This window comes from Plectropomus leopardus, chromosome 1, assembly GCF_026936395.1.
Source record: "Plectropomus leopardus strain MGB_pleo_1.0 chromosome 1, ASM2693639v1, whole genome shotgun sequence".
In the NCBI taxonomy this organism is placed as follows: domain Eukaryota; kingdom Metazoa; phylum Chordata; class Actinopteri; order Perciformes; family Serranidae; genus Plectropomus; species Plectropomus leopardus.
Genome location: NC_142176.1, coordinates 12,303,406 through 12,324,737, shown reverse-complemented (window position 1 = coordinate 12,324,737; position 21,332 = coordinate 12,303,406). Strand labels below are relative to the sequence as shown.

The window sequence follows — 21,332 nt, the reverse complement described above, 5'->3', positions numbered from 1 at the left end:
CAACTTTCACCATATTCAATGATAATAGAATAGAGGAGCACTGCCAAGCGCACCTGGTTACCTAAATTACCTCAAATCAAATGGCAATTTCACTCACACTCACACACACACAGTATCACGAATGAGTCTGTGAGTGCTTTTCTTTTTGCATTGGTGGGATTTACCAGAAAATCCCCATGGTTTCAACTCATAGCTAAAATTTCGCTGCACACAAACACGCTTAAAGAAGTAAATCACTGATAGAGAGTTGGTCTTTTAATAAAACTGGGTTGTCTATGCAGTGGAAAGACACAAATACTTTGGAGATTGGTTCTACATGACCAGAGAAAGCAGAGAAAAGGGGCTATGGCATCTGCCTTTGCTCAAGAGGTAGAAAAGCGACAACTGCCAGAATGCACAGCACCACATCAGACCAGGAAATGCTCTTGCTGGTGGGTGACGTAATGCAAGCTTGACCACTTTTACACAGGAAACAATATGGTAGCTGCCTGGTGACAAACATTCTCATTTCACAGTTAAAAAGTGAGCTAAAATATGATTCCGAAACCATTTTATGCAAGAAAAAGGCCATGCAGTAACATAGTAGTAGTTCTCTATAGTATTTTTATCAGAACAGCTTGATTCTTTTGTTTGATCTCAGTTTTTTCAGCCTCCGTTTTTACAATAAAGAAAACAGTATGGCTCTCAATTCCTGATCACAAATTCTCATATTACAGCCCAACAGGGCACTAACATGTTTCTGAAGATATTTTAGTTAAGAAATAGGCAACACAAAAACAAAACTCTTATTTTATCAGCACTGCTTAGTTTTACTTTTTGATCTCAGTTCTTTTTCAGCCTCCTCCCTTTTCACAAACTCTTGTGATATAGCCAAACAGTGCTTTAAAATATGTTTCTGAGGACATTTTTGGTGATAAATTGGCAATACTGAAACAGAATCATGGTTTGTATTTGATCAGCACTGCCTAGTTTTTATGTTTGATCAGAGTTGGGTCCGAGTTAGACAGACAGACAGACAGACAGAGAGGGGCAGCTCTCTCGAGTCGCTTCTGCACTCACACAATCATACAAAAATGTGGAAGTGCAATCTGTGGTTTGAACAGCAGTCTGGTAGCCAGTGGATTTGAGCTGAGAGATGTGCAGGAAAATCTGGGCTCTGGTGAGATTATAGGAAGTTTGTTCTGAGTTGGAGAGAGAGGGAGATATGGGCGTCTCTCTCTCGGTCGGCTTCTATACCTTTTGTGTTCATGTTAATGGGCATACAAAAATGTGGAAGTGGAATCTGTAGTTTGAGCAGCAGCCCAAGAGCCAGCAGATTTTAACTGAGAGATGAATAGGGAGATCTTAGCACTGGTAAAAAGTAGGGAAGTTTGGTCCGAGTTTGAGAGAGAGAGAGAGAGAGATGGGCGGCTCTCTCTCAATCCACCACTAAACTCTTTGTGTCTATGGTGGTGCGCAAACAAAAATGCAGTAGAACAATGTATAGTTTGAGTAACAGTCAAAGAGCCAGTTGATTTGAGCTCAGAGATGTGCAGAGAGGTCTGGGTGGTGGTAAGACGGAGGAAAGTTTACCATAGTTCATTTACACGTACTTGCTATGATGCTGAGAATCAGCTGGCTGAGAATCAGCAAAGTATCCCTTTAAGTGCTTCTATAACCTTGTAACACGTACAGAGTCACAAAATTTCTGCGGTTGCTTTTGTGCTTGGCCCTAATGTTATTCTAATAGTTTAGCTTACACCAGCTGCGAGTGTCATTACTCTATATGAGTCTGTTCTCAGAGTGTGTGTTAAGGTGGCTGTGTAACGAGACACCTGGGGCGAGACATAAAGAGGCCCATAGCTCCTGTCAGAGAGACGGAGGGCAGAGAGACCAGGGCTAGTTTAAGCATATTTAAGGGCATCATAAAGAGAGCTGGGCCTCTTCCATCCACTTGAAATACGGTGCAGGCCTCGCCTTATCGTTGTTTTCCCGTGCCAGACTTCCATCCTATCATGCATCTCCCTTTCTGCCACATCCATTCATAATTATGTCGTCCTTTCACCATCTTCCTCTCCTTCCACTGGGCATGAATGGCGGTGTGCCACCTTGCCCTCTGAGCACTCTTGTCTGATTAAGGAGAAGAGGTTTTTGTGGCCGTGGCATCTGGCAGGGTCAGCTCACATATAAGAAACAATGCCGTATACATTCTCCAGCGCAGAGCAAACAGAGAGAGACGCTCCTACTGGACCTCACTGAAAGAACCACATGAATGCAAACAGACCCGGCACTGCAGAGTGGACCCCCTGAATGAGGGGTCCTGTTTGATTTAATCCCAGCAATGCGCCCTGAACCTCACGCACACACAGATTTCACAGGCATTACGCGGGGCTGCTGTTTGCACTGAGGCTATAGCACGACGCAGAGCGCTAACCCACTAAGGATGCCAAAGGTTTGGATTTTCCCATGATAGCAACCACTCTCACTGGATAGAGGGTGAGTAACCAGGAAGGAATCTGTCCCTTTTCAATGGCCACTGAAAGGGGAGCTGTGAAATTGTCCGAAATTTCTCTGTGTGTAAACAGAGAACCAAGGGGGGGAACCCAGGGACCCTGCCTGGGCCAGACTGAACTGCTTCCCTGGACTCTTTCTTTTTTTACCTCTCTTTCTCTCCGCCTGTATTTGCCCCTCCTCCCTTTTTCATTGCCCACTCCTGTCTCAAATTAATTTTCTTTCTGTCTGTCCCCCTCCCCACTGTGAACAAGTCTCATACTGCGAGGACATAGGAGCATTTTTGCACGCTATTCTCAGATGGCATTAATTAGTTTTGAGCTTTTCTTATCAAGAGACAGATGCTAAATACTTCAATAATAAGCTGAGCACAGACTGTGTTTACCTCACAAAGCAGAATATTGCTGTATTAATAGAGACCACGCAGGGCATAAGGAGAAAAAGACACCTGGTTAAAAGTACAGTATCTATTCTTGTATATAACTTTATTTGGCAAACTTGTGTGTCTGTTGCTCCAGTTAAACAATTTCAATCATCTTCTGCTTTGAGCAAAGACACACAGGAATTTCCCGAAACTTTTTGCTGGTTGCTAGGTGACAGCTTCGGCTCCTGTGAGCACGCTGTGTGAATGAGGAGGGGGTAACTAATGTCCTCACCCAATGACCACACTCTCAACAGACTGCTCTTGTCCATTTAAAAAACAACATTATGCTACTTCCTCAATACAATCAAACACAGAGCAGCGGGCAGGCTGAAAAGCACTAATGCTCTACATGCGCTGTCTGATGTATTCCAGAGTGAAAAACAATCCAGTGGCCCTTAAACATGGGAAAAACACATTAAAGTGCAATGAAAGTGCAAAAATATTTATTTTACATAACAGTAAGCCTTGTTTTTCTTGTCATTTTTGTAACAAATTAAAGAGATCTGCCAGTTTTGTTTCCTACACAAATCAAGTGGTGTAAGAAATATCAAAGGTCTTTTCATAAGTGATACAAAAGAGTGATTAGCCTAATTATGCTGTTTATAGGTACCAGATGCTTGTTCTATCTGTGACTATATAGCAAACAATTTCCACACTTGGAGAATATTAAAATACCACAATATTTTATACGAAATGCCTCAATGTCAGCATTGACCTAACATTTTTGATAACTAATCATTAGTAATGTGGATATGACGACCAACAGTTTGGTAAGTTCCAAAAATGACATCACTTTAATGGAGCCTTTAAAACCAGGAAAAGACAAGACTTACGTCCTATTCTGACAACCATTTATTATTTACCTCTGATGATATTTTCTAATTATGTGTCTCTTTGCAGTGCAATGTTTGTTATGACAATCATTAAAGTAGGTTCATTAACAGTTAACATAATTAACGGTTTAGAACGTCTGGGTGATATATGATTAGTCAAAAGTGCCAGTGCTCATGTTTATCCAATCAAATTGCGTGGCGGGAACTAACTGTTGTATAAATCACAATACCGATTCAATATCAATGTGTTGCGCAACCCTATTTAAAATGAATATAATTTCCATTTCTTTTAAGAGAATGTGAAACTTCACAAGATTTTTACATTTTCATAACCCAGGACCAAAGAGAGAAGGCAGAGAAACAGAGAGGTAATTTTTTTGACAGGATGCAGTCTGTGGACTGAGGTTCAGTTATATGACATAACACCGTACTGCCAGAATGCTTCTCCTCAATGACAAGATTGGTTAGTCACACACTCAATCGCTTATAAACATACACACACGCACACACAAGCACATAATAAGAGTGCACACATACTGCAGACATATACAGACTGTGAAAGAAACTCCAAAAAATAAAAAAAAAGTGGATCTCAGTGAGAGGAATAAAAATACCTCCCAGTCAGTGTGGTATATATCTGCTATCAGACTGCCTCTGCAAAAGCACCCTCATCTATATTCCTGACAGATCTGATGTTTCGCCCATTTGCTTTAAAACATACATTTGTGTCAAATGAATGACGCTATAATCAATCTCTCTGCCAATGTCAGACTCAATGGCAAAACCATCCACAGCCTCTTTTAAACTCTACTATTTACCATCAGAGAAAGGGACTGCTGAATAACCACTCTGCCTCATAATTTGGAGCATGGCAAGGCGCCCCACTGCTCAGTTTACTCCCTTTAAATGCATTTAATTCATCTTAACAGAATAAATATGGCAGGGAATACGAGAAATGACTAAAGAATTAGAGCAGTGCTCCACAGCTAAATCATATTTTAGTGCACTTACAATACCTCTAAAAGCCTGGCTGATACGTCCTCGCAGTGAGAGTGATGGCTCGCGGGACTGTGGGCTAGAAAGAACAGCTTGAGACTGCTCGTTACAAACCTTTAAACCAACCTAAAATAACAGATGCTCACGCTAAAATGCGCCTTCAAAGTGCTTCTGCCATCACTTTTTTTTACCCAAATGCTCAGAAGTCTGTGTCTGAGAAGTGTAATATCCATATTCCTAAGTTAAATGTACCTTCAAAATGCAGTAAATGCATTTTAGACTCTGTACACTGAATGGACAGCGTTTCCAAATAAATTGAAATCCTGCCCATTTTTTTTGTTTCGGGACATGAAGACTAAAGAGTTTTTAAATTGATGAGCAGCAAGTGACATAAAAACGCTTGTGGAATTCTTATTTCCTCTGTCTCACTGAGATGATAGCGGCTCAGTTTGTCTGCTGTCCACTCCATTCCTTCATTTTGTCAACTACAATTTGTCTGGGCCTTGTGCCAACAAGCTTTAATTTTAATGGCTTAACTGAGCTGAGGGTGTGGTATGCAAATTTCAAGATGAGCCTGTTCCACATGTTAGATCTTCACCATGTTTTTACTGTCATGACTGTAACTGAAATGCCACACAGATATTCAGCGAATGGACAAATAACTAGAGTGAACAAGAGTGGCAGATCTTTTTATAGCACCAAGTTATCCCCTGATTATAAAGAAAAAACTATCTAAAGATCTAATGCTAATGGTCAGTCTATAGTTGGGGTACCACCTCGAGTCCCGGCAATGCGGTTCACCTTAATGTGTTCATCAGTCAGTGACAGGCACAGTCAGAACATGCTAGACCACTGATGGGTTCAGTTGAGTGGAGTGTGTAAGAAGAGCATTAAGGGGCTTTCACAGTGCCAAACGGTAACGGTCATTTTAATGAGGAGAAAGCAGCACAGGGGAAGCGGTTTCCAACATGGTGGTAGGGATAGAAAGTGGTTGTTGCCCATGTGACGTATATTTAATGAGACGGACAGATTTTTCTCTGCTGTTCTGAGTTCAACACACTGAACTTCTGGTGGTTGCCTCCTGCACAGACAGTCAAACAGAGGACATCATGGAAGCAGAAAGAAGGCAAGATGGAGGATCTGGTAACTGAATGCTCAGAGTTACGGTGCTAGCAACCAAAGTGGCAACCTCAAAATGCCGCCAATACAGAAGTGCCAAAAACTGCAGTTCATCTAATGGCCACTTGAGGCTGGCTCCAAAACAGAACCAATCCCCATCAAAACCAATGTTAAAATGTCCAATTTAACAGCATAAATAAATATGTTTACAGCCTGGTACCGAAAAAAAGTTTCTGTCTCTAATTTCATTTGTGACAACTGTACAGAGGGTGAATTTTTTTTTTTTTTTTTTTATAACTCACCCATTTACATTCTATTAAGGCCAAAAGTTATGACAGACTGTCTACCAATAGTGTCCTTTGCTTCTCAGTTAGATTCACTTCTTGCTCCTCCCCAAACTCCAGCCTCTCACCCAAACTATGGTCACTTCTGGCTCAAAAAACCAATATGGTGATGGCTGAAATGCTAAACTCGAGGCTTCAGAATGGCAGTCCACAAACCAATGGAGGACATCATGGTAGCTGCACCCATTATTTATACACTGTAAAAAAGAGGGTATTTGTTTTAAAAAGTTAGGGTCCATGCTATCTTAAATTTTAAGTTGACTGAATCTGAGAAGTTGAATCATTACAAAATTACTTTGTCTTCTCAAATTCAGTTAAAATAATATTTGAAGGGAGTCCTGAAACTAACATTTTTAAAGTAAAAGTATTTTTTTTCACAAAGTAAATATGGGACTACCAGAAGAAAAACTGGGCCTTAGATAACATTTCGACGAAAATTCAAACGACTGGTAAACTGTCCAAATATGTCACAATCTCTGGTAATTTCAGTAGTTTGCATTGTCTTGCTACAGTATGCAGCTGCAAGCTAGCTTACACTTCTGCCAGTGTACATCAATGCATCTGACTGGTATCGCAGTCACTTAAAAAAATGCTTTGCATTATGGGTCAATTCTTTCACAAAAGGCGGCTGTCAGAGCAGTTACAGCACAGCAGTTTGAAAGCAGCTTCATAGTAAGAGTAAATGAAAAGACGAAAGCCATTCTGGGAGCAGTAGATTAAAAAAAAAAAAAAAGAAGACAAATGTGCACAGTGGTATTCCTTCGTTGGACATGTTGCTTATATTAATTAATTAATTGTTTGTTAGTCAAAATTGTTAATTTGTGATTTCTCATTAGCTTCTATACTTGTTTGTAATAAACACAATAATTGTAAGAGGGTGGGGATGGTAAAGGAAGCTTGCCTAGGGCGTTGAATATTCTCGATCCGCCACTGGAAGACAATCACAGATGGGAATGACCTTCATCTTTATCTCTTCCTCCCTGATGAAAATAGCAAAATATCCTTTAACAATGTGTCAGGATCTGAAAAATTAATGATTAACAATAAGTAACATTTATAGGGTGTCTTTTTTAATAGTATTGACACCATTTACTTGTTTTCTGGGTTTCATTAGTCTGTAAGACATAGTAGATCAAAATAAATCCGATTTGAAGTAAATATTTGAACTCGCCGTGTCTTCTCTGCAGTCTCTTCCAATTTCTTTAAGAGGATTTTGCCATTTTCTTTTGGTATGAAATGCCAGAAAATCTTGTGACTGATGAAGAACACACATTCCTAATGGGCTAAGGATGGAGCTTAACTATTCGTCATGTAATGCTGAAGTGAGTGTCATTAAATATCTCTTCAGATTCATACTGACGAAAAGATTTAAATGCCCAACACCCAGGGGAACTGTGGATTCCTAAAGAGGAGGCAGTTTAATGAAGCCTTAATCATTTTATGTATATTCACAACATGGTTCTTTTTGTCTTTCCATTGTAAGGATGTGCCTGTAATGACGTGAACCCATGACGCTTGACTGTTGTTAGTTTAAGTGTCATTGTCAGAAGTACTTACAGCATGTGTCAGTATCATCCTAACTTCTGATTAAGTTGTTTAATGCGCTGATCATCCTACATTTTTAAACTAAAACATGTCTTCTGAGGGCTAGTATGGTGGCCACATCACTTTGACTTTAATCCAGACTCCTCCTCTAACTTCTGATATGCTTATTTTTCCTTGCTCTTATCTGAAGAGTTGCTCTCTATAACAACATTTTTTTAAAGCAGGCATTAAGAGGCTTAGCAGCGCCAGTGCTTTAGCAGCCAAAAGGTCACTTTTGCAAATTGGGTTCATTAATCTTCTAGTGTATGGCAGCCCCAATGGGACACTCTTCATACACAGACGCAGATTAAAATGGGGAAAGCGCTCGTAGATTAGCCTGAAAAAAGAAACTCTTGGAATGATAAAGACTCTTCTGACGAAGTTGAGACTTGGCTCTTTAAAGTCAGATTGCCAGTTTCACTCATATCAGAGGGAGAGAGAGAGCGCGCTGCACTGTGGTAAGAGGAGGGGGGATATATGAGCCTGGAGTGAAGTTTGACTGAGCTATGATTATACCATCACAGATGATTATAGTTAGGCATTCCTCTGACCCAGTGCATGACAGAATCTCTCATTTTCCTCGCTCTCTCCTTCTCTCTTTTTCTTTCTAGATCTCTGGGCGTGTGCCAACGCTCCCACAGCAGTAAAACACCTGCTCAAGCAACAAGGAATGATATGAGCCCCTAGCTGGTGCTGCGTAGTCGAGGTAAGGATATCTTCTAACAGACCTATGGGCTGCAGAGACAGGGCCAGACATGCACCAGACATGCATGGATTACTTCGTGCACAGTGCTGTTCTGCTGAAATACATACTTTAAGCAGAAAAATAAATAAGAAAAACAATGGACACCAGAAACTAGTTATATAGATTAGACTAAAGGAATGGTTCCCGACCTTTTTTGTCTGAAGCACCGCAACATACCTATCAGATCAGCTCAAGTGCCCCTTAATCGTACCCCATCATCTTACAAATGTGTTCATTTCAACTGATTTTAAAGTCGATGTTAAGTAGCATTACATAAAAGTGTACATCAGTAAATAGAGTTGAAAATTGTGGTTGACAGCTCACAATGGATGCATTACTGCAATATGTAAGGAAACACAAAAGTCCGATTGCGACACTATGAGATTTCCACAGTATGATAACCAGAAATATTGTTTCATGGTATCACGGTTTTCAGAATCATAATAATAACTCAAAACAACCCATAAAGGAATGAAAACAGAAAGGTTAGACTTGACTGAACAAATGTATTTCCACTATAATTGAAACTTGAAACCTTTTTTTTTTTACTGAAACTTGTGTAAAAAGTCTCCCATTTAAAAATGACTAAAATGAAGGTGAGATTCTCTATCCAACTGCAATTTATTTCCTAACATCATAGCTAATCAAATGTATATGGTATGATAACTGTCAGCTTTAATTACACGGTGTACCTTACAACCAGTATATTGTAGCAAACTTCATATGGAGTGATTGTTTAGCAGGGCTGCAGTGCATAAACCCCTTCTTACAAAGATGGATACATATTTGAGATTTTGGTGGCGCAAAAACTATAGGCAATGGTCTGTAGAGATATGGAAAAAGGTGATAGTTGCATGAATTGCCCTTTCATCATATTCTACAATGGGCTGCATGTGTGACCTACACCAAGAAAACGGTACACGCCTGAATGTTTGACCCCTACAGTGACAGGATCTGGTTTCTCTGTTATGCTGCAGGGGCATTTTTCTGGCATGTTTTGGGTCCACTTGTCCCCGTCGAGGGAAGGGTCACTGCAAATCAATACCAAGCTGTTCTGAGTGATCACCTTTAGCCTACGATGAAACATTTCTAACCTGATGGGAGCGATCTCTTCCAGGATGACAATGCTCCCATCCATAGGCTGCGAGGAGTCACTGAATGGTTTGATGAGTCAAAAGAAAAGTGAATCATATGCTATGGCCTTTGTAGTCGCCAGGTGTCAACCCAATTGAACACTTTAGAGATTTAACAGCGCTCTCTACCACCATCATCAAAACACCATATGACAGAATATCTTTTGGAAGAATGTTGTTTCATCCCTCCAGCAGAGTTCAGAACCTTGCAGAATCAATGCCAAGGTGCACTGAAGCTGTTCTGGCAGTCAAACACCTTCCTAAGACACTCTTTGTTGTTTTTTCCTCTAGTTTGTCAGTATCTATCTATCTATCTATCTACCTACCTACAACTTTTAGTGGTTTATAAATTACCATTTTCCAATTATTAAACTGTTTACTCATTACTTTCACCCAGTTATTGACTCCATTATCAATTACTTTTTAGCTCACTAATCCAACCATTTATCCATTATTTTAAGATAGTTTTAACTTTTTATTGAATACATAGCTAGAGCTGGGCAATATGAAGAAAAGCAAGTAGAAAACACAAATACACTATATTCTATTATTATATTATAGACATCAATATCAATATTGTGATGACATTGTAGGGTTGACTGCTTTCACAAAAAAAATTAAACAGTGAGATTTTCGATAAATCTTCATCGTCAATGTGGTTATAAAGTAAGTAAGTTTTTGTAAGTTCAAAAAATTACACCACTTGACTGTATTACAGCCAAAAACACTTACTGTATTACGACATTAAAAATTTAAAATAGTAGCTAGTCTCATATCACAATATCGATATAATATCAATATATTGCACAGCTATGTTGGCTGATAATTTTAATTTTTAGTTATGAACTAATTTTGACTAATCACTTGAACCATTGACTATTTTCAGCTACCTATTTTAACTTCTCTTCTTGCTTGCTTATTATTTATTTCACACTCTCAATGTTGATGCTTGGCTTTAAGGCGTTACAACTCAGGTTAGGTCTGTCTATAATAGTCTGGCTAGTCGGCCTATAATAGCTGGTACCTCAGTGATTAGTGTGAAAATAGAATTACTACAGTTCAGCATCACACCAATTTATAATAATGGCTGAATACTTTTAATTTTTTTATTTCTCTTACTACCCTTGAAACTGCAGAAATAGCCCATGGGGAAAAAGTACAGCCTCTTTAATTACCAATATAAAGTATGGACAAACTCTACATCCAGTACTGTTGTTATCACACCACATAAGAAGATTAGTAAAGACGTTGTTCGCTCTTATATTGTTCTCATAAACTTAATCCAACTCCATTAAACCTTTACTATACAATAAAAGTGAAGCACATTATCATAATATTGTAATGACCACACATTGAACTGAGTAGCTCAGAATCTAAGGATGCCTACGTCTGCGCCATACTGTCAGCAAGATAATCACTGTTCTGACCCCGAGCACTCTCGGGCAAATGGCAGTGAATGGCTGTGTAAATTAGATCCAGACCCACTAATAAACTTAATCAAAATTTCATTTATCCATTTTGTTTTGACAAACCATACTCATAGTCCAGATGGCGTTGTGTGTTTTCAGTCTCTGTTCTGCAATCATGATGCTTATTAATAATTTATGTCTCATAAATGACTTATCAGCTCCTTCTCCACTCGTCTTTTCTCTCAGTTCCTTCTCTCTATGTTATGGTCCCATGCACGCTATGGATGGCTGGCATTAGTCCACTAAGCCAATGAAAATGCATGACTGTTCAACGGCTATAAAGTTCCAGCTTGGTTAAAAAAAAAACAACTTTGTTTTGTTTCTTGCGGTAATGCTTTTGTTGGACTGACAATGGTCACGACGCCTGGATTTTTATGTAAAGCCACATTTTGGATAGTTGGCTAATGCGTTTTCTGTGCACATAATAAAACACAGGGGATTTAGGCTGTGACAAACCAGTCATCACTCACATAATGAAAATTATTCTCACCTAAACATTGTCATTAAGGAGAATTCTAACGGCTCTAATGAAACTAAACTCATAAAGACTTCCTGTAATGATCAGTGAGGGTACAGATGGGATTTGATGCCTCTCACATACACACAAACACACGGGCCCGCACTTGCATTCAGAATTCGTATTTCATATTCTATCCACTGGGTGTGTAATGACGCCCGTTATTAAAGCGGGTAATTGTCTTACAGTGGTGCTGCGTTATTGGATCCGGGGGCAGTTCTGCAGACACAATTGGAGGCAACTGGATGTAAAGTCGCTGAGCAGTGAAATAGGGAGCAGGGCTGAGCACACACACAGAAGATGGTATCAGCATCAAAGGGAGATGCTAGCATTGTGCTGTCTGACCCTTACTGAATGGCATTGAGCCCACCTGTTACCCTATCCCCCCTGAGACTCTCACTCTCTCTGTCCCCTTGCCTCCAGGAACCAGACACTCTCTGTGCATGTGATTACAGTTTCAGAGGTTCACGACAGATCATATCCCTACAAAAGCATCTGAAGATAAACAGCTAATCCTCTCTCTTGTTGTAAGAACAACCCAAAGTGCAGGTCATTAATCCCAGAGGAAGATAATGCTCGTCTTCTTCTCCGAGAGACATATCTAAGTCATTTTTTTCTGCTAGTTGAAGCAGAGTCCCCATTGTAAAGAGGAGTATATCCCCCTGCTTCTACCTCAACTCTCCAGTCTGCCTGCCAGATTTGCCATTAGGCTGCTGTCATTACACTTGTAATCTGCTCTGCAATACTTATCCCTGTGTTTTACATCTCAGCAAAAAAATTTTAAAAAATCAGCCATTTTCACACTCTAATTCTTACTCAAATATACTCCATACTCAAAGATGTAGCAGAATCAAGAACAAATATAATTTTTAAACAAAGTTTAAAAACTGACGAATAAATCTACCTTCTACCTTTGAATACAAAAACACTCAAAACACTCACTCACTAGGCTCATTGAAATGAATAATTTTTTTTAACTGCAATTAATCACTTCAATAAAATTTCAATAATTAATCATGATTAATCACATTTTTGAAATTCCATTATTTTGCGTTACAAAACAATTTTGAAGTCCATATTGACAAGGGGAAGCAATTCTTAGACTGTCATGATTAGGAATCAGATGACGGCAAAAAACTGCATGGGACTAGCATAACGTAGACATGTCTGTAAAGGGGAGACTCATGAGTACCCATGAAACCCATTGTCAATCAGATACCTTAAGGTCAGAAGTCAAGGAACCAGTGTGAAATGGCCATGACATTTTTCCTTTGCCTAAATTTATAGTGTTATGAAGCCCTCTTCCTGGCATGGTTGGTACCACTGGATTCCTCAGATTTTATAGTTTTGTGTGATATCAGTACTATCACTCTAACATTAAAAGTTTGTTATAGCCTCTTAAAGACAGGAATGTCAGCCAGCGATTTATGCAGTTAAAATGTATAACCCAAAATGTACGGACCGTAATTGTATCACAATTAACATGTTAATGCTGACAGCCCTGCTTGGGAAAAAACCCCCAAAAAACAGTGTAAACAAGGAGGGAAATATTGTTGCAGTCATAAAAAGAAAACTTTTCAGAAGAACTGTTATATATATATATATATTGAGAATAGGTTTTCAAATGTAACTATCTGTAAACATTGATAGAAAGATGGAGAAGATGGGCACCAGCTGAACTAGCATCCTGCTAAACTCTGTGTTCTGGTTCATGGGTCAAATAAATGATTGATTGAATGACTGATTGATGCATAAGGTATCTTTTATTAATAAAATGTAGCACAAGTACCTCTAAGTGCACCGTTAAAAATGACATTGGAAAAATGAAGACAACAAAATTTACATGCAAAAAGAAATCTGTGAATGAGGCGGCTGCAAGGACAAGATAAATCAACATACAAAATTAACCAATTAGATAAAATACCATGGGAGCATATGATTGATGCACATTAAAAGCAAGCAGCATGAAAATATTCTAGATCAAAATTACAACAAAGATCGATGCATCATAATTAATCAGTTTATATAAATTTACAGGATAATGCGTGCGTGTTGCAGGTAATGGCATTTGCCGTGAAAGGGGGTAACCACAGGGCAAATCAGTGGATAAATGGATGAAACACTTTCTAAAATACAGCAACTCTACCATAAACCAGCATAAATGCTGCTACTACCAAATAAATGGGGCTGTGATTTATGAGCATATCATTATCTGGGTTGTACTGTAGCAATATTTAATGCAATAATTGTATATATTATTGAACTGTGTGCCATTCGCCATACCAGTGACAAGTAAATTAGGTAAAATATTAGTTAAGCTTGATGTGGTACTTTGGAAATAAATGAGGCAACAGCTTCTCTAACTTGTACAAATATGGAAGCTATTTATACTGCATCTCACCGACAGCTATTGCAAAAAATGTACCATCAGTATAACCAAGGTTTAAGCACCTTGAATAATTCTATTAAATATATATATATATATATATATATATATATATATATCCGTGTGTTGTGCTATATTTGGCTCATGGGCTATTAAAGGCCTACTGTGTACATTTAGGGACATCTGTTGGCAGAAATGCTAAATAATATTCATAACTATGTTTTGAATTGTTATATTTTTGTTACCTTTGAATGAGCTTTTTATATTTACATACATCCATGGCGATTCCCCTGCTGTTCTACAGCAGCCCAGCACTAATAACAGTTTGCCCACCCATGCCCACCCCCACCCCCTTAATTAGAATAATTTCTGTTTAAGTGAGAAAGGCACCTGACACAGCCCTTTGTACTACATCGTGACACTTCACAAGATGGACTTGGGGCCGTCCTGTATCAGAGACAAGGTGGGACATGGTTGGCTCCAGAACACTCGCACTTCCTGGGAAAAACTATCATATGCACTCAGGCAACTTGGCGTTCCTGGCAATGAAGTGGGCCATCTGTGAGAGATTTAGAGATCATCTGTATCATGCCCCATCCTTTGTTGTCGACACTGACAACAAGCCCCTCACCTACTGTATGTCATCACCACTGCAAAGATAAACACCACTGGTCATCACTGGGAAGCAGAGCTCGCTGACTTTAACTTCACCATAAAGTACCAGCCTGGCAAGTCCAACGCACATGCGGATGAATTATCACGTATGCCTCTTGAAATCACCAGCTTTATGAGTGAGTGCACAGAGGAGATTCACCCTAATACCATCAATGGTACAGAAGAAAGAAACCTACCTGAGAAAGTGTGTGTGTACAAGCACTGAGCCTAGTCCAAGATGCCTCCTCCGATGTTCTTGGTTGGCAGAGCTCTCATGTACCTCAGCCGTCAACAGAGGTCCTCAAGCCTTGAGCTTAACACTGAAGATCCTGACGTGTGTGTCCTATTAAGATAGTGGTCGAAGCTATATCTCAGTGGTGAAGGAGTACTACACAGAAGAGTAGTGGAGAAAGACCAAGTTGTCCTGCCTCGAGTTTTCCATGCCCTTCTTCTTCCACAAGCTTCATCAGAAGACGAGACATTTCGGAGTGGAGAGAACACTGAGCCTCATCAGAGACTGATTCTTCTGGCCGAGGATGCATGTCGACGTGGAACATTTTGTCACAGAGAAATGTGAGTGCCTCAAAAAGAAAAAGCCACAAAGACAAATGAGAGCCCCACAGGAATCTATTACGACCACCTACCCCTTTGAGATGGTGTCCATTGACTTCCTGCAGCTGGAGACCTGTAAACAGGGACGTGAACACATCCTAGTTGTAATAGATCACTTCACACGATTTGCACAGGCCTATCCCACTAAAAACAAGGACGCCAAAACTGTTGCAGATAGATTATTTAATAACTTCGTCCTCCGATTTAGCTTAACATGTAAAATCCACCATGACATGGGAAAGGAGTTTCACAACCGACTCCTTGGGAGGTTGAAAGAACTGAGTATACGAGGGTCCCACACTGGCCCATATCATCCAGAGGGGAACGGTCAAGAAGAAAAATTCAACAGGACCCTGATCAGCATGTTAAGGAGCCTGACAGAGGAGGAGAAGGCAGACTTGAAGACTTCTGTGCCAAAAGTTGTCCATGCCTACAACTGAACACGCTCCAAGGCGACTGGCTACTCCCCCTATTTCCGCCTGTTTGGCAGATACCCCAGGCTCCCGATTGACCTCTTGTTCAACCTGGATGTCAGTGACAAACATGAAAGGCATGAGGACTATGTGACAAACTGGCAAAGAAGAATGAGAGAGGCCTATTCCATCGCTAATCACACAGCAACCAGGAAGGCTGCGGGAGGAACGGTGCACTATGACAAGAAAACATTTGGTCATGAGTTGCAACCTGGAGACTGTCTGAGCATGGGGGACCTGGAAAACTCAGATCCTACTAGGAGGACAAGGTGCTCATTATCGTCCAAGGAAAAACTCCTGATGGCCCTGTCTATGAAGTTGCAGCTGAAGAGTGCTCCATCGTAACCTTCTCTAGCCCTGTGATTGTTTCTGAAATCCCACATCCAGTCCCTCATACTCCGGGGCCTAACACACCCACACTACACTACACCGGTGAGGACAGTGTGGTGTTGGAGGGATACACAAGGGAGGCACAGGTCCAACAACACCTGTCCTGCACTGATGTTAAAGACAGTGCCATGTCACCCTCACGCCACCTGTACCCATGAAGGGACAGACAACAGCCTTAGAAACTGACTTATACCACTCTCGGCGTACCCAGTAATAGTGATATTAATATGATGGACATTATAATAAACTCTCCTTGCCAAACGCTGAAGCTCCCTTAATGTTTTGGAGACCACTGTAATTTATCGACACTGAAGAGTGAGGTGACTCCTACCATTTGTGTAGTTAAAGTAACTGTGTAACAAAAGTTGAAGTTGTAGTGTGTTTAAGTTCATATTGTTAAAATCATAAAGGTGTCAAATGTCAAGAGACATTTTAAAATGTAGGGGAGATTGTGGCACAGAGTATATTTATCATTTATTTACCCACTTTCTTTTATGTTATTTTATATGTATATTTCCGTCTTTGATGTTGAATAAGACCCATATATATATCATTCACGAAAGGGGCAAAAAGAAAGCAAAGGAAGAGTGATGAAGCCAAAATACACCATTTCTAATTAACCAGCATGACCCTGGGTGCATGCAGGACACATCTCAAAAGGCACATTCAGATTTGGCCTTTTACTGCCTCTTTGGTTCAACAACAACAAACCCATCCTCCTTTACAGCGTCATTGAACTCTTGTTTAACGCTGGCCCCACAAACAACATTAATCTAGTTCCTGTCCAGCTGTGCACAGTGTGAGGCGGAGCTGGCAGGAGAAGAAGGAGGTGGACTCAGACGGTCCCAATACCCTGCGGTCTGCGCTCCAGCCAGCCAGCTGGTGTCATTGGAGCTCTCCTGACTTGGACCGCAGAGGTGATTGCTCAGTGGGGGCCAGGGACTGGGATAATAGTTTAGTGTCTTAAACACAGCTCTTTACTGGAGTCATTTTATCTGCAGGGTGCTTTCAGGAATAGTCAGTGCACACATTGTTACGGGAAGAGTTCTCCCACCTCACAAAACCACACTCTCACTCTCACTCACACACACACACACACACACACACACACAAATATAAAATACGCCTATCTATTGCTATATCTGACCTTTCTAATTAGACCCATCTTGCTGGCATTAGGAGTCAATGGGGACAGTAATTTAGCAGAGAGGCTGATAGCGTCACTTTCTCACTTTTGGGAGGACATGGGGCCATTATGGTTGTCTAGGTCAGACACTTTTGAAATGCCACTCTTCCAAAAAAGTGTGAAAGCATCTGTCCCCAGATGTACAAAAACACAGAATCCAACTCCAGTGAAATTTTAGAACTTCTAACCAGCAAAAAGTGTTTAATTCATTGTGAGGGCACACACCTCTGTGTGAATTAGCCGCTCGTGAAGTTAAGAGCACAGTATAAAAACATCATGCTCGGTTTTGCTGAAGCACAGTGGCACACTTCTTCTAGTATTTACATAGCAACTGGAAAAGCCAAGCTATTTCCTCCTTCGCCGGACTAAGGGCAGAATAAACAGGCCTTTCAAACCATCCTGTGGGATTTGTTATCCTTTTACCAACGAGCACATGGATTTTAACATAAAAAGGTCAAAGCCGGGATTTTCTTTTATCCAAATAACTACGAAAAGGAAGTTTATTTGCCTGCTTTCTTAATATATGCAAAGCCCTGAATAAGACAGAGGAGGGAGAGAAACTGGGAGTGAGGGAGGTTATCAGTGCTTTAGGATTGTAATCTAGGAAATGTCAGAGAGGATCAGGTGTGCATATCTCTATTTCAATAATGTAATATTAGCCTTTATCAAAAAGTGCATGTTGCATGATGCTGTCAGTAATTTGCCCTACAAAGGCTAGCTGCAGTAACTACAAATATGGTCAAAATTGACTGAAATTAATTATCTCTTCTGTCTTGCGACAAAATTTCCTGGTTCAATCTTATTCTGTTCTAGAGAAAATAGGGTACAGAAATTGCAGTAACTACAAAATCCAATCAAAACCCCAATAGAAACTACAATAAGTTTAGTTATTGCATTCTGCCTTGGGTTCTTGGAGTTTTGGGCTTCTAGGACAACAGAGAAGCAGGGTGAGGATTTTGGGAGCAACTTCACTTTTGTCAAAAGTGCATGGAGAGGAGAGATAAATCAAAGCTGTAGAAACATCAGGGACCCTGATGAGGGCCACAAGTCAAAACATGTTGCTCTTGCAATAAAGTTATCTTAAATACTACAAGTGTATTTGCATATGCATAGTACAGTAAATGGTGAATGTGAGAATGAGGATGATGCCAATGACAAAATCAGTGATGAAGATGATGAATTTATGTCATACACTGATTAAATAAATATACCAATAAAATGACACTGAACAGTTATTTAAAATTTTCCTGTTACTATGCTTGTACAAATGTAAGTACAAATTAAATCTAATATGAAATGAAACACTTTTCCTCATATTATAAAATATGAGACAAAAAAAATTATAGTTACTGCACTTTACATTATCTATATAGCTGTTAAACACCGAGGCCAAACTGCCTGAGTGAGCAGTGCATGACGGCTAAATAGCTTAACTGCTGCGGCTCGCACACATGCAGTGCTCACACAGACAGCATTGCTACCACAGCATTCCCTGCTCCTGTGAGTTTTGTATTGTCACAATTAAAAGCCGATACGCTACAGCTCTTGCCTTCTGGCAGACGATACAGAGTTCCCCACTGCAAACTCAACTGTTTTAAAACTCCTTTGTTCCTACCTCTATCTAGCTTTTAAACAACACTGCTTAAGACTGCAGGGATGTGAAATAGTTCTATGATGTCTCAACAATGGGGTGTGTGCATTATGTGTTATGTGCAATGTATGTGCAATAATTTGCACATGCAATTTATTGGTGTGATTTAGTAAACCTAGTGCTGTTTTGCTTGTATGTGGTTGTTTTATCGCAGCTGTGATGGCATTTATGGGCACAGCATCAGTGTGCAAGACTTTCCCTAAAGGGACAATAAAGATATACTGTATCATATAGTATCACATCGCATTGCATTTTATCTTATTGTATTGTATCATAAATTTATGAAGCCGTGCAAGCCACAGCACTGTCAACAACACAGAACTGCAAATACTTAACTATAAATTGCCTTGTGTTAACAAATAAAGGTATTCTATCCACATAAATGTTGTCAGAAGGCTTTAATTTGAAACAAAACAGGAGGTGTTTAGTTAAATTTATATTCTTCCTGACTGTGACAGATACAGATATTGAAATTGTAATTAAAGGTTGAATGTTTGATTATAAAAAAAATCAATTTTTACTGTTGATTTTTTTGTAAAAAAAAAAACAAAAAACCTGTGCATATCAACTCAAAAAAAAAGACGAGACTCCAAATATCTAGATATTCAGCAGCTACACTGACTATGAAGCTCTGCTCACGCAGGCAGTGTGACCAAGGGCGTAAAGTCATACGAAGGCAGAGTGTAGTAACTACAATTTTAATGCATTTTTGGGGTCATAGGTCAAATCACTGATCATGGCTTTTTGGCATTAAATCATTTTATGAATACCTATTTAATGTGAAATACCACTTTTCTACACATACCATATTTGGCTTAACAGTCAAAAGCCATTTTTCTCAGTTTCAGTGTTCAGAGGTAAGCCTTTATAGGGCAGTAATGTCGGACCAATTACAGATGGACATGAATTATTTCTAATCTATGTGCATGGACATATAACTGTGCACGCACTGTCAAGTTTTCAGGAATCTGTGTGATTTGTCTGCAAAGTGTCCTCCCATCTGCTCCATTCACCTCAGTCACATCCTTCACATCAAGCTCCCGTCTCTTGTCTCATGAAAGGCAGTCCATTACTGCATATTAGCAGCAGAGTGAGGCAGGGAGATAAGGGAGGCTGCTGATCAAACACACAGACAAATCGCCAGTGACAGAAACACACATTTGTTGCTCGGCGTTTAGCTTTGATCTCTGACTCTGCCAAGAGCCAAAGAGAGAGGCAAGTCTCAGCCTTTGAACTGAAGCTTTTCAGAGGAGGTCTCTCTCACTCTCTCTCTCTCTCTCTCTCTCTCTCTTTCTCTCTCTCTTATGGAGATCTGTGTGTACACTCTACATAGTCATCATTTGCAGTCCTGCTCCTTAACTGATAGTGCCTACATATTCGGCGGGACAGTGAGAGGATGGATACAGTACAGGGCGGAGCAGAATATCCACATCACTGACAGAGAACATGACACAGGTGATGTTGATGCTGATTATTTCAGACGCTGGGCCTCTGGTGGGCTGACAGAGGCCTATTACAGTGAAAGGATTGCTCAAGGTTTAACAGCAGTGTCCTTATAAGAAAAAACAGCTCCAAAATCACAGTGAACCTGGCAGTGGTATCAACAAGTTGTGATTACCCTTCAATCACACACACATAAAGTTTTGGATTAGCCTTAACTATCGTCTAATCTCCTGATCTCTGATTTGTTTTGATATCACACTTCATTTTGTGCGTGTCCTTGCAATCACGTGCAAACACATGCATGTGTGCACACACACACAGGGGAGAGTGAGATTGTTTTTGCAGCATAGTAATAACAGATAAGTGGCTGCTGTGTGTCTAAGCTGTCATCCATGGATCATCTCATTTCCTGACCGGGGCGGCCCCGGCCCCCTGTGTGTTATTACAAACAGCCCAGATCATGTGACAGAGGAGGGAGATTACTGGAGAAACTAATTGAGGCTTCTCTGTGTGTTCTCTGCTGCAGAACAGTGGGGTGACTGTTTGTCCAGGCGGCCTGATACTCGACCCTCCCGTGTCCCCCCCAACCACAAAATGGCCATTACAAACAATGACCCTGTCAAAGCCATCCGACCTGGCCAGCCTGTAGTGAACCAGATCGCTCTTTTGAAGCTTGGGGATTCCCCTGATCCTGAAGGGGGTGTATGGGTATGGGATTAGTAGTGCATTCACACACCTGGCTCAACGTGTCATCTGATTGGTTGGAACTGGGAATTGATTGGAGAGTGTGAATGAAATGCAAACCACAAAGGGATTTTTCATGCACCTTGCTATTCCAGTCAGGTGGCGGGGCTGCAAAATTAAGCAAATGAGAAAGTGACGA

General features: G+C 40.2%; 2 long non-coding RNA genes across 5 annotated transcripts in view; one reads left to right on the top strand and one right to left on the bottom strand.

Annotated features, from left to right (window-relative positions):
- LOC148190372 (uncharacterized) overlaps positions 1-21,294 on the top strand; it is a 63,459-nt gene extending 42,165 nt beyond the window's left edge. Inside the window, exons 2-3 of the long non-coding RNA XR_015777424.1 lie at positions 8,402-8,496; positions 20,976-21,294. This is a non-coding gene — a long non-coding RNA (uncharacterized LOC148190372). The remainder of the gene's footprint in view (positions 1-8,401; positions 8,497-20,975) is intronic.
- LOC148190371 (uncharacterized) overlaps positions 1-21,332 on the bottom strand; it is a 185,081-nt gene that overhangs the window by 54,611 nt on the left and 109,138 nt on the right. The gene's annotated exons all lie outside the window — the stretch shown is intronic.